At 44.1% G+C, this 13,501-nt stretch overlaps 1 protein-coding gene across 1 annotated transcript in view; it reads right to left on the bottom strand.

Annotated features, from left to right (window-relative positions):
• Positions 1–11,014, bottom strand: part of IL1RAPL2 (interleukin 1 receptor accessory protein like 2) — a 373,876-nt gene extending 362,862 nt beyond the window's left edge. The window contains exon 1 of the mRNA XM_085319646.1: positions 10,995–11,014. The gene's annotated coding sequence lies outside the window, so the exon portion shown is untranslated. The remainder of the gene's footprint in view (positions 1–10,994) is intronic.
• Between the last annotated feature and the right edge of the window lie 2,487 nt (positions 11,015–13,501).

Raw genomic sequence — 13,501 nt, 5'->3', positions numbered from 1 at the left:
ATGCAAACATAGTATGAAGTCTGAATCACAGCTCTTTGCTACAACAAAGCAGCAGCTACAGTTAAACATTTCTCAAAGAACCATTATGGAGCAATAGCTTAATCTAGTGACTTCTGGGTTTATTTTTATGCAAAGGTAGGAAAATATAATGGTTCAAAGTAAGTGTCTATGAATAATTTATCTCTGAGTATCACACAAAAGGGATGGTTTTTTAATGATACTGGAAAATATTATTTGGCTTTTTAAAAAAAGAAATGAAAACTTAACTGTTTATGTGAAACAATATGGGTCTAATCTAGTAGATTTTTGTTATAACTAGGAGACTCTGCTGGCCATAATTAGTCATCTCACACAAATCACTTACATAGTTAAAACAAAACAAAAAAAAACAAAAAACACCTGACATTATTCAGTAGAAGGTAAGAGTAGGCTACTCATATAATTTCTCTTAGAAACCTTATTGCCCACTGGTGACACTGTAAAAGCCCCTACAACTAATTATGCTATTCAAAAAATTTCTCCTATAAAATGAAGGAAAAAGAGGTGAATGAAATTCAGAAGTCAATGAATGCAGGTCTCAGGATACTTATTAGAAAGATAAAATTAGTCTCTCCTGTGAATTTTACTGTCTACTTTATATTACATACTTTAAAAGAGAAAAATCTAGTTCAAAATTGTAGCTTGAATTTTATATAATCACTAATAATAATTCTGTTCTCATTTATAGGCACAAGGTCATTCAAAAAAAACGTAGCCAGAGCAAACTGAGGCTCCTTATTTAAAAACAGCTATAATGGATATGAACCCACCTAAAGTCCTCATCTATATATGTGTTTAATTATAAGCTGGAGTCTTCAAATATATGCTCAGCTACTGAAGCTACTATTTGAAGTCACAGGCCTCAAGTGATTTGATGTATTTAGATACTAGGAATTCATCTCCATATCCGATACAGACTTCATACAGACTTTAGATCAGACCCTTATTCGCAGGTAAAGAGAATAGCTATCTAAATTAGTATAAAAAAAAAAAAGAATCAAAAAAAAAAAAATTAAAACAATTTAAAAAAAAAAAAAACAAAAAAAAAATAGGTAAAACAGCCTACGTTAACAGACAAGCAGGAAGCCAACGGAGCAGAATCATTCCTGATGCATTGCACCACGTGGCTGCCCAGCCTGGCACGGCCAGAGCCATCCGCAGCTCCAGGACCAGCTTTGAACATTGGCTCAACACGATAAAACAGCAAGGGAGAATGCAATGTCCTGCAGTTCTCTGAAAATCATTTGGTTTAATTTGAGTTTATTGCATCAAATATTCTCCCTTTGTAATTTTACTACTAGCTTACTGTTGTGTGAAGAAAACATAAGGAATCATGTATAATCTTTTACACGACAGCAATTATGCTGCTATTCAATTATTTCAAAATTATCACTGACATCTGAATTTTTCACCCTCTCACCCTGCTGTACTTACTGTAAGCTATAAATAGGAATTTTTTTCCCCTGAATTCTACAGTCCCCAGAGCACTTTATGCCTATTGATTCCCCAGGGTAACAGTGCTAAAAAAACTAAAGGAGCATGCAAAGAATAAAACTCAGTGAAGGTTATCTGACGATAGTTAATGACAAAATTAGTATTCATTTTTCCTTAACCTCCCCTTGGAGTACCAAAATCCTAAAACAAGCAAGGCCATCTTGACAAGAGAGCTTAAAAAAAAGTAATTGAACTAAATCTTTTGACAGATAATTGTAATGATGATGTTATGCTAGAATGATTTTCAAGTGTAGCTTTGCAAATTACTGTTGCCACTTTCCTCGCTTCAGTTATTACAGCAGAGGTATGCAACTCATAGGTCTTTTTTCACGTAGATACCACCTCCACCCCAAAAAACTTAAGTGTTTGCATCAAACACTTAAAATTTCAAGGCAAGTTCTGCAAAGCAACAGTCATGCTACCGATAAGGGAAAATTCTTGGTTCTGCCAATATGAATAAGAGTTCTGCTTTTCAAAGTCCCGGCCTCACTAAAGCAATCAGTCTCTGTACCTGCACTAGCAAAACTAAGAAAATGCAGCAGGAAAGGGGCAAGACACCAACCCCAACAGCCAGTTGTTTATAGCCCAGCCAAGAGATCTGGCTTGTGCCACCTTACAGAGCCCCACTGAGGTTGGCAGGAAAATGCAATCAGTTTGAGGTGTCATCTTCACTGCCCCAGCTGGCTAACCAGAAGAAAGTAGGATCAGACGCACGAGTGCGGTTGGTGGGCCAGCTGGTTACTATCACCTCCTCCCAAAAGCATTAAAGAGCTTAAATTAAAGAAGGCTATTTAAACAGCCACATCACATCACTCGTTAACATACAAATTGACAGAGAACATAAGGCATGGTAAAGACGTGTTTCACGCAGAAGAGTACCAAGCAGCCAAAAGAGGGAGGGTTCCGCACGCGCGGGACATTACGCGAGACCGAACTGCTCAGGAAGAGACGGTGGCTATTGAGCCTGTCAAGACTCCCAGCAGGATCAGCCCGGGAATTCCCTCCTCCGGGCCACGCGCTTGCACACCAGGGTTCCGGGAAGAACCAGGCACTCTTCTGCCACACTTACTGGCACATCTCAAAGTGAACAAGTGGGAGAGTGTCTCTGATCTCATGAAGGACCTGAATAAAACCATACCAGCTTGCAGAGAAACTAGACAGGATAAATCAATTCGTATCTATTATATCTTTTCTATAATCAAGACATTTTCCTCCCAACAGTGTTGACCTGAGCTGCAATTACATCTAAATTCCGAGCATCCATGAGACATTTCTTTAAGAAAGCTAATTTCCTGATCCATACAAATACTGGAAAACATAGGAAAAGGGGTTATCCACCCATTGTATTTACAAGAAAGGAAAAGAAACTAAGCCTGAGAGTCCAACATTCTTATTGATTCTACCTCATCTATTTCGTGTGGTCAGAAATGGGACCATGTTACAGGGTTTGATTTAAATATAACCACCTCGCCGCCCACACAACTTGCGGATCACAAGAAACACTGGACAGCCACAGAGAAGGGACATCTGTCCTCAAAAGCTGAAGGGAAAGAGAAGGAAAATCTGCCTACAAATTGCACACCTCAGTGCTTCCCACACTTCCCAACCACCAGTTGCAGCACTATGCTGTGTGCATTTTTAGCACTATGCTATGCAATTTTGGCACTGCCAAAGCATCGGTTAAGTTCTTACACTGCAGCATGCGGGAGAGCCGTGCTCAGCGGTAAGTGGATAGTACACTGCCTTCTCATTTACAGCAGTGTCGTCACCAACAGGCTGAATTCTGGCTCTCCATGGAGAGCTGAGCCTAAGCTTAATCTACTGCCACTACCAACCTCCAGTCTAATTTAACTTCCTATGTCACCATAAACCTTCCAGTTTGAAAGGCATTTCATATAAAAAGCTGATTACAGCTAGGACTTTCAAAGATTTCAAAGTATATACTTCAACAGAATTTGACATTAAGGTTTCTTTCCATTGCAGGTAATCTCCTCATTTCCAGCTCTCCATGGAGCAGCTAAGATTTTTTTTTTTTTTTTTTTTTTTTTTTTTTTTTCCATTCAGGGTATTTTTTTGTCACAACAATACTTCTACGAAAATGTATCTCATTTCTCTCACTTCTCCCCTTCATTTCAAATCTGGGGACAAAAGACAATTCTGGTCACTTTGTCTTCTGATTGCCCATACCACTGCAGCTCCCTCTCTCCCACTGGCACACAGCAGATTCCAAAACATCTGCAAAGCTAAGGACTCCGCAACTAACTTGAAGACTGGGGACTTAATGACTCAAGACGGCCAAACTACATCACAGAAACAAGTGCTCTTGTCAGTAGAGGGCTACAATATAATTGCCACACCCTAGATAGAAAAAAAATTAAGCATACACTAGGCCTGGAAATGGAGATACCTGGGTTGATACAGGGACACGAATGCATCAGACAGACGTTCACTCACTAAGCCTATGTGCTGAACCAGCTCCCATCTGAAGCTGCAGCCAGTATTACCTTAACACTGCATCTCAACAAACGCTTCTTCCTTTCTCTCAAAAATGGGTAACACCAGCAAGCATTTTATGTATGCTGATATCTACATAAGGGACTTGGACTGGGACGCTGCTATGCCTGCTCACACATTCAACCAGCCCAGGCACAGCTGGAGACAAAGATTTAGCTTCACAATTACCTGAGACATGTGATGAAGCACAAGACAACAAGACCTACCACCATGGTGGCAATACTGGACATCCCAACCTATTAGCAAAGAATGGACACACGACTAAAGGAGAGAACCGCTTCACAGGACCTGAGACAGCACAGAGCAGCTTCTGCAGAAACGGCTGGCACCGGCAGCAGACGCTGGCGAGCTTGCTTCTTGTCAAGTGACAAATGTTCCCTCACAGACACCAAGCAGCACTTCCCCAAGGAGCTGCTTAATCTGATTCTGCCAACTCCAAGCAGCTGGAAGTAGGGGATCGCACCTGTAACTAAACATAGTACACTACCAGGCTCGTCTCACAAGATGACGACCAAGTCTAGGACTATTCCCAGGACAGTGAGGATGGAGTCTTAACGCTGGTATAGAAATCCCAATTACAGCTCACTTGCCCACAATTACAGGGGGGAGGGAAGAAACACAGGACAAAGTGCTCCTTGACAAGGCTGAAAGAATTTCTAAAAAAATTAATTTGGCCCTTGTTGGGACCTACAAGGTTGCATTTGTATGGACATAAGTAAAGGGAGGTTGCTATCATTGGCTAGGTAGAGAAACAAGGTGCAACGACCTCGTTTTCAATCATTCACAGAATGGGTAAGGTTGGAAGGGAGCTCTAGAGATCATCTAGTCCAACCTCCCTGCTCAAGCAGGGTCACCTAGAGCATGTTAGACAAGACTGCATCCAGGCGAGTTTTGAGCATCTCCAGAGAAGGAGACTCCACAACCTCTCTGGGCAACCTGTGCCAGTGCTCTGTCACTCTCAGCTGATAACAAGGCCATCCCTTCCCTCCTCCTCCTCCTAATAGATGCTGCAAACCACAGACTTCAGGCAGCTTTCCCAGTCTCTGCTGTAAGCATCCAGCAACTACAAGAGGACAGGGCTGCAATGCAGTATAAATTCCGTTTTTCTAACAGAAACCTCGATTCCCATATGCTGCCTAATGCCCTTCATCTGTGTGGACAAACTTGGTCATTACTGCTGAGTCTCCTCAGAAAGCAGGGCTTGGGAAATTCTAGTATTTTCTTAACATACTGCTTGATGTCCCATCACCTAACTCCAGCTCTCATAGGTTCCAAGACTCAAAAAAAATTTCAACTGACAAGGTCAGGAAATGTTTAGAAAGAGGGAGGAAACTGGACTATTAATATTCTGCGGAAGCCCAGCATTGAGATGTCCAAGTCCTTGCTTTCAATGTAATTTAGTTTTGCTCTGATTTCTAGCATGAGTTTTGTTTTTAAAGTGTTCTTTTTTCAAGAAAGCACGAGAAGAAAAACATGTATGCATGCATTTTGGGGTGGGGGGGGTGCATGCGCGCACACAAAAAGATTTGCTGACACACCACAGGGCTCTCTAGGTTCTGGTTTCTCCAGAGAAGTTGTGATGCGGAAAGTGCTCATTAAAAACAGGAGCCCACCTCTTTAGCGGTTTCTAGTTGTCAAGTTTTGTTGTTCAGAAATCTCAGTGAAATAAATTACTGCTTTCACCCAAGACACAAAGGATGAAATGGTAACAGCAATTCTTTCGTTGTCTTTACAGTACGTTGGATGCTGATCTATGTTCATTTCTCTCCAAATTGTTCTCTCACTCTACTTTTTAAAGGCTTTTAATTTTAAGAAGAATTCTCTCTCAGCTATTCTCTTCTCCTTTCACCAACACACCAAACTTTGAGCCCTGTATTGCTGAAGGATTTTTAGTCTATGCAGTGTGCTGGATGGAAGCAATCTATAGCAGACACTAGTCCCTTTTTGTCCCCCTTTCAATTTCACACAAAGTCTTTTTAAAAAAAGAGTCTGGCTGTTGAGTATTTATGCAAGAAAAATGCCTCTCAGTTACAACTGCAGTCTGATTTGTGGATGCAAACCTATAGAGCCTGGACAACAGCAGACCCCTACAAGATCCAGGGAGCCACTAAAGGAAAAGATGAAGCTACAGCTGCACCAGTCTACAGGGAGTCAGTCTTACAGATGCCAAATGCTCCAGTTTGACTCAGTCCCCAACATGACTCGCTTCCTAAGTGACTTTGCTGGAATAAGGATGGCCAGCATCAGCTCCAATCAGACCATCTGAGAAGCAAAGCACCAAAAATACGAAGAATCACTTTCAACTTCATTGGGATTAAGCTCTCTTCCTTTGGGGGGGGGGGGGGAATAACAACTCTGAGAGCCTTCTTTTCGGGGTTGCTCATCTAACTGGGCAGAAGCACTGACCAATTCAGAACACAACAGTCCTGTCCAGACTTTGAAACAGACTGTGCGGAGTCAGTCCCCCTGCCTGCACAGATGGTTCAGCAGATCTGTCATCACTAGAGCAAATCTCGGTTTGTCAATACCTTCGTAAGTTGTCCTCTTGCCTGATATCTTGATGCCTTTAACATCTCTTCACTTCAAACTCCCTCTGCAGGAGTAAGAAGCCTTCCTACTCTGGGAAGTCAGACAGCAGCATCCAGTTCTGCAGCCTGCCACAGCAAGTTGACAGTGCCTTTGGCAGAGCTGCCCAAAAGGGAGAAAGAACCCAAGCCAGAGCTTGCTGAAACATGTATTGGTTCATTTAAGGCCCAAGCTAAAAACAATCTCAGTGCTGCAAAAGACAGAAGTGATTTTAGCCGTGTTTAAAGTGGCACTAAAACTCAGCTCTATGATCAAACTGTTGGTATGTTCTGTACAGAGGAAACCTGCAAGGTTTTAATGCAAGAATCTTTTGCTGCAAGACTTTCTAATCCAATAGCCACCTAAAACAGCGTTTGCTTACAGCAGCAGGAAATCAAAACATCACCTGCAATATTCCAAATACTGATAGGGATTCCAATATCTACAGAATCAAAATACTAACTGAAGAGGTTATGAGTATGTGATGCAGGCACCCAGCTTGATCTTTGCTCGTAAAATTCAACAAAAATCTGAGCAGCCCATCTTAACAGATTTGTGAACCAGAAGAACTGAAACCATTCAACACTAATTACCAGATCAAGCACTATCAGCTCACACCACACGCTGGCCTCAATTCCATAAGCAACTCACACAGAATATAAATTTGTCGCATCTTCAAACTAGATTGATTTTAAATCCCCGAATTCTACTCCTCTGCTCCATAATTGCAGGAACTCTTGCACTTGGGAATGCAGCAAACACCCATATGGAAAGAAAACAAGAACAACAAAGGAATGGGCCAGTTAGCTGTTATTTCTAAGCCTCGCATCTAACTGGCACATCAATGACGTACTGATGCAGTGCTACCCTGGATTCTACAGAGAACTATTGTTCTGGCCTTAACTTGGCAATGTCCTAACTGCACATCACAATATATACAAATATGTTTGTCCAGTATTACCACTTTTAAATTTGAATACTCGGGTCTTTTATAAATGTTCAAAATTAAATACATATTGCGGGAGGAGGACTGCAGCTCTATTTCAAGCCCTTGTGGTTATGAGGTCAACATAAGGTATCTATTAATTTGCAGCCTTTTTTTCCCCCTAGAGTAAGGGCTATTAATATTCTACATATATTTACTTCTGCAAATTGTGGTTTAATCAATACAGTACCTCAGGCAATGTGAAGTACTGTAGGCAACACAAAGACTGTCAGAACCATAGATTTTATGTCTGCAGAGTGGGGCTTAGCCTCTTACCACTTCACAGAAGCACTCAGAAGATTATAGAAAAGCTAGCTGCCAAAGAAAGGAAGACTTGAAGATGGTCTACACTTGGAAAGATAAAGTAGTACACTAGCACTGGAAAAAGGGGGGTGATTTTGGGAATCAACTTTTATTAGCATAAGTCCTAGAGACAATGCAGCTTCAGCAAAACCGTTCCCAAAGCAGAGTAGGCTCCAGCAGTAACCGCAACCACACCAAGGGAAAGGCAGCTCACTGCTATGGACAACTATGCACATTTCCAGCACCAGCAAACCCATGGGGCAAGGCCCTTGGAGAGCAGACCTTCCAAGGGCACAGAGAAACTCAGAGGCAACTCTCTCCAGACCCAACCTATCCTGACAGCCTGCCTCAGGCTGTTGAGGAGCTCTGCTCACAGAAAAGGACTCTGAATCCTGGTTTTAATTTCTCCAGCAAAAACTGCCAAGTGCCAGTGAGAACTCCTAGGCTTCAGAGTTGGTGTAACCCAGCGTGGTTAAAAACCCACGGCTTAGCCCAACTCTGGCTCTTCAGTCATTTACGCCTGGAGTAGACACTACTGCTCGGGTCAGCAGCCTCACCCTGCTAAGTGCTTTGGATGATCTCACCTATGATCACAAGTCTCCTCCAAAAAGTTTCAAACACAAAAGGAGAAGACTTTTCAGACTGAAAGAGATGAGAGAAGTCCATTCTCACCCACAATTTCAAAACTCACCACTTTTGTATCAACAAGAAAGGCTTCCTATTCACAGCAGCATATGCAAGAGCATTATTAGGCCAAAAGATCACAAGCTTTGTGTCTTTCATACTCACACCAACCTTGTTCCACAAACAGCTTTTGTAGAAAAGTCTTAAGAATGAAGACAGACAGTTCAAACAGAGGTCCCAATCCTGAAAAACACCACACTCCTCCTCTTTCCAACATCACTTCTCTCAGTTCCCTTTGCATTTCACAAGGCTTGTTACAGAGATGCACAGCATGCTACAGACCTAGGTTTTAGACTGAGCTGCCACCTGCATGCTGAAAGCTGCCTTGGTTTTACAGAGAAACTGCTTTTACAGACTCTTAAAACAGGTCCTGGTTCTTTCTGGAACCACTCAGAAGATGGACTGTAGTTATTACACGTTGTCAGTAGTGTCAAGTTTATTGCTGCTCATATGTACATTCACACCTCTGTGATATTTACACAGTAACAACATTTGCACTATTCACAGCAAACCTGGCCCACATTCACTCCTACACATTAATGAAACAAGCACCAGGAGAACACAACTTTGCTTGCAATGTGCTTAGAATTTTATTCCTTGATCTCATTCATGGCCACACGGCTCCCTAACTAATACATAATGCTCAAAGTAGACAAAATTAGCAGAAAAAGATGACATACCAGCTGTTATGCTTCTTAGAAAACACACTTTCGCTAATTCCAGAGAAGAGAAACAGGGCACTTCACTCCACCATTAGCAAAAGGTAAGCTGCTTTTACTTTATTCAGCACCACCTCAGAGTACATTAGAGAAATAAAAATATTCTCAGTAAGGTTTTTATCTTACCTAACTAGAAACTAGCCTTTACCAATATGTATTTTGCCAGGTCTGTCTGGGTATTTAACTAAGCAAGTAAACAAAACCCCAGTATTTTAGAATGAGAAACTGCTTATAGAACAACATTGCTTCTGAATATTTTGTGAAAATCTTGTAAACAACGTAGTTTTGTACTGAATTGGCCAAAAATCAAGTTAAAAAAAATATGCACCCTAGAATCACATTCTCAAATAGGTATCCCTGACAATTTCACTGTTGCACAGAGCAGTGGGAAAGGGATGGAGGGAACCTTCTCCAGCAGTGCTTTTGGGATGGATGGAGGATGGAAAGGAAAGGATTAGCAAAATGACCCTGCAGAAGTTTCTAGGATGCGGTCTCCCTCACATGGGCTATCACCGAACACAGCACAACCCTCAGTCCTCAGTCAGTTCTGATGGGATACTCCCTCAGGGCAAGTTCCAGGCACTTAGATACTGAAAGAAACTCTGACCAAAGCTAGCAGCAAAATTTTCATTATTTTCAACAAGGACAAGATCTTTTTCCTCTCTTTTCTTTTCAAGGCTCTTTAAAAGAAGATTTATTCTTAGTTGGGCATCCTGAAAAGCATGCTCTTAAACTGCCTCCTTGTTTTGCAATAGTTTAAATGCTTACTTCCCCTTCCAGCACTAAAGACATCCTGATAAACAGCTCAGAATCACATTGGCTGCGAAAGGCTTAGGAACAATAGCATACGTGGTTTCCCATATAGCTCTTAGAGGCTGTTTAATAGTTGTTCATGATTTAACATCCCTTGGTATTTTCAGCTCCAGCCTCAGTTTGAAGCAAGAGATTACTTAGAGACAAAATGTATTCAAGAGCAGGAAAAGCCTATACATTATAAATGCTTTATTTGTACTGCTTATTGTAAGTACAAATTCTGAGCCCTTTCCCTCAGAGGCAGAGGCCAACCCCACCAGCTGGGAGCCCCAGCCACTGCCACCCCCGGCAGCAGCCTCCTGCCAGCGGCGCTAACCGGCCACTGTGCGGAGACACTTCTAGTAACTTTTCCTCCTCCTCCAGTCCCACAAGGGCATCTCAATCCAGGACACACAGTTTTGACCAGACTGCTGCTGCCCCTCTCTTTCAAATGCCATACAGAAGGCAGCGTTCTCCGTGCTTTAACGGGAGAATTGTAACACGCGCCCTTCTACCCCTAAGAAACAGCTTGGTACAGTCAGGAAACAAATTGTTCTGTCTGCGCAAGCAAACCAGCCTCTCTCAGACTCATTCCAGCAAGAGAGCCTCAGTGGGACGCTAGTCTCACTGCCGCACCGGCACGGCATCCCAAGGCCTTGCCTTTCCACCCCCTTCTCTCCAGCTGCTTACCTGCCTCTCTGCCTGCCTCCTCGCACACGCTGCCCACCACTCCTGCAGGAGCCAAAGCCACCCGTTGCCCTATGCCTCCAGACAGGCTAAAGCTTAAGCCCTCACTGGCTCAAGCTTCTCACAAGGTGGCAAGGTGCGCAACACAGACGGCTAACGTGGTAACTTCTCAGCACAAACAAGAGCGTGGGCCAGGCGCAGCATGCTCCTACCTGCCTCCGGCTTCCTCTCTCCTCTGCAGCTTCTTCTGGAGAAGTCCGCAAAATCCAGCTTCTTCTGAGGCCCTGGTCTGCAGCCTCCATCAAATCATGGAATCTCTTCCTTCCCTCTTCCACGTTGACTTCAGCTGGCCCCACAATCACAAGTAATGTGTGTACATGAACAGCCCCTCCACTGACCTCACCGTCTCTCCATCCGTCTCCAAATCCCTCCTGACCCTCTCAGGCTCTTCCAGGACTTTTGTTCTCTTTAGAGAACAGAAAGCCCCCCCACAAATACAAACAGGTTTCCAACAGCTTCCACTACTGTACTGCTTCAAAGTGCTTCCACTAGACTGGCAGCCCTGAAGATTAAAAGCCTTTCCATCGCTCCTGCTCTGCAAGATACGAAGCAGTCCTGATAGAGCTGGCTGATGCCACGTATGCACAGAGGCTCCAGCAATTGTGCAGCATCCACTGAAACTCACAAGTTGGGCACAGGCATTGAGGTGGCACACCAGGGCTTTTTTCTTACATCTTGTGCAAACATCCTTTCTTTCTTCCCCCCCCTTCCTGTTTTACTGCTGAGATATCAATCACCAAAAAAATTTGTTTTTGAAAACAAACCTCCTATGAGCTTCCAGGTACTGTGAAAGTAAAAGGGAAGTCTGCAGAGAACTCCTGAGCCTTAATAAAAAATAAATAAAATAGTAACAACAAAGGTTCTTCTCTCTCTACTGTGCCCACTTCCAGCCCAAGCAGAGGGGATGAGCATAAGAAAGTCTTGTCATCAGTCAGCTAACAACTCTGCACTTTCCCAACTGACTACTCCTTTTCAGCATCGAGGAGTAGGCCAGAAATGCTTGTACATGCACACACATACATACAGTCTACTACTCCGAAACGAAATGTTTTCTTCTGTCTTCCGTGACCAGCTAGAAAGATTTTGTTTGCATAGATGGAGGTCTGTCTTCACTTGCTGGGGTCTGGAGTAAGCTCTAGGTACAAGCTGCTGCCTAGCAACACAGGCGTACTGCCGGGAGACCGGAGCGTGCCCCCAGTCTTCCCACTGTACGAGGTCTCCTGTGCACGAAGAAACAAGTTCAGAAGGATACAAGCACTCGTAATTTCTTGAAAAGCCGTCCTAGACACCGCTGACTGGAACCCACACGTAGCGAAGGACTCACCAAACGCTGAAGAACACTGTCTGCACCTCAGTGAAATGGCACAAGTCTTCGCTCCTCACATTTGTTGTGCTTACGTTTCATTCAGCTGGCTTATGGAGCCCAAAATCAAAAACCCCAGCCTCTCCCTCCATCTCCTCTCAGCTGCATTTCTATTTACAAGAACTTGACTCACTGTCAGACAGCTTCAATCCCAGATCTACCTCCTGCCTCAGGTCTGGCATTAGAAAGGCTTTTCAGTCACAGTATCCTGTCCGAAGCCGCCAGCTCCCCCGGGCTTGCTCCACCACCTTTGGCGCAGACCCTCTTCCCCCTGCTCTGAGCACCCGCAGGGACGCAGTCCTCTTCTCCTGGAGCTGAGGTATTTGAGGCAGACACGGCCAGGCAATTACACAGTTTTAGCCCTGCTGAGAAATAAAGTCTCCTTTAAAGTTCCTGCAGCAAGCATTTTGGGCGCGTGCCTTGCACCTGTGGGCACAGCCTCACTAATGCAAGGTCCAAGTGCTCAGATACGGTCTGTCTGCATTACGCTTCCCCGTTCCCTTGCAGACAGGAGTTCACCTTGCACCGCACCGAGCTCAAGTGATTCTCTGAAGAGCCTTGAAACCATGCACACGTTATGGCTTTATCTTAACAGCCACAGCCCCACCACACATACACTCTAAAAATATACTTTTTAAAATAACTGGAAAAAAACAAGAAAGTATAAACACTGCGAGGCAGCACTGAGAGAATGCCAGTTTCTACAAGAATGGGCTTTTCCTCAGTATATACCTCATTTTTTTTCTCACAGTACAAATTTAAGAATTAATCTAAAAGGAGCACAGGTTGCCCAAAGCACAGAGATCTTACAGTAACTTTGAAAAACACTGATTCCTAGCATTTGCAAGAAGAAACTTCAGACTCTCTGAACCCTAGCTGAGACATCTGTGAAGTGACAGGCTTTTCAAAAAGTCACGTAATCCAGGGCTGGGAAGAAATTTCGGGCACTCCAATCGGTTCTCACAGCGAGCCCCCCAAGCGGGACAGTTACCACCCCAAAGGCGTCCAGCGCTGCCGCGCAGCCCGGCCGTGAAGACGCCGCCGGAGAGAGCCGGGAGCCGCCGGAGAGAGCCGGGAGCCGCCGGCCCGCCAAGCACACGGGCCGCCTCCAGCCGGCTCCGCGAAACCGCGACGGCCCCGAGCCCGTCCCCCGGCCTTTAAACCCCCGGCCCCCGAACGCCGCCTGCGAGGCGCCGCACACGTGCGGCCGCTTAACAAAAGTCTCTCGACACTAACCAAGATTTTTCCCTTCGCGGAGGAAAAGAAGAACGTAAAGGGGGGGGGGACGCGCAGCTC

Source organism: Rhea americana, unplaced genomic scaffold (assembly GCF_003343005.1).
Source record: "Rhea americana isolate MKP2758 unplaced genomic scaffold, rheAme1 scaffold_6, whole genome shotgun sequence".
Taxonomy (NCBI): domain Eukaryota; kingdom Metazoa; phylum Chordata; class Aves; order Rheiformes; family Rheidae; genus Rhea; species Rhea americana.
This window is presented reverse-complemented; position numbering and strand designations above follow the sequence as displayed.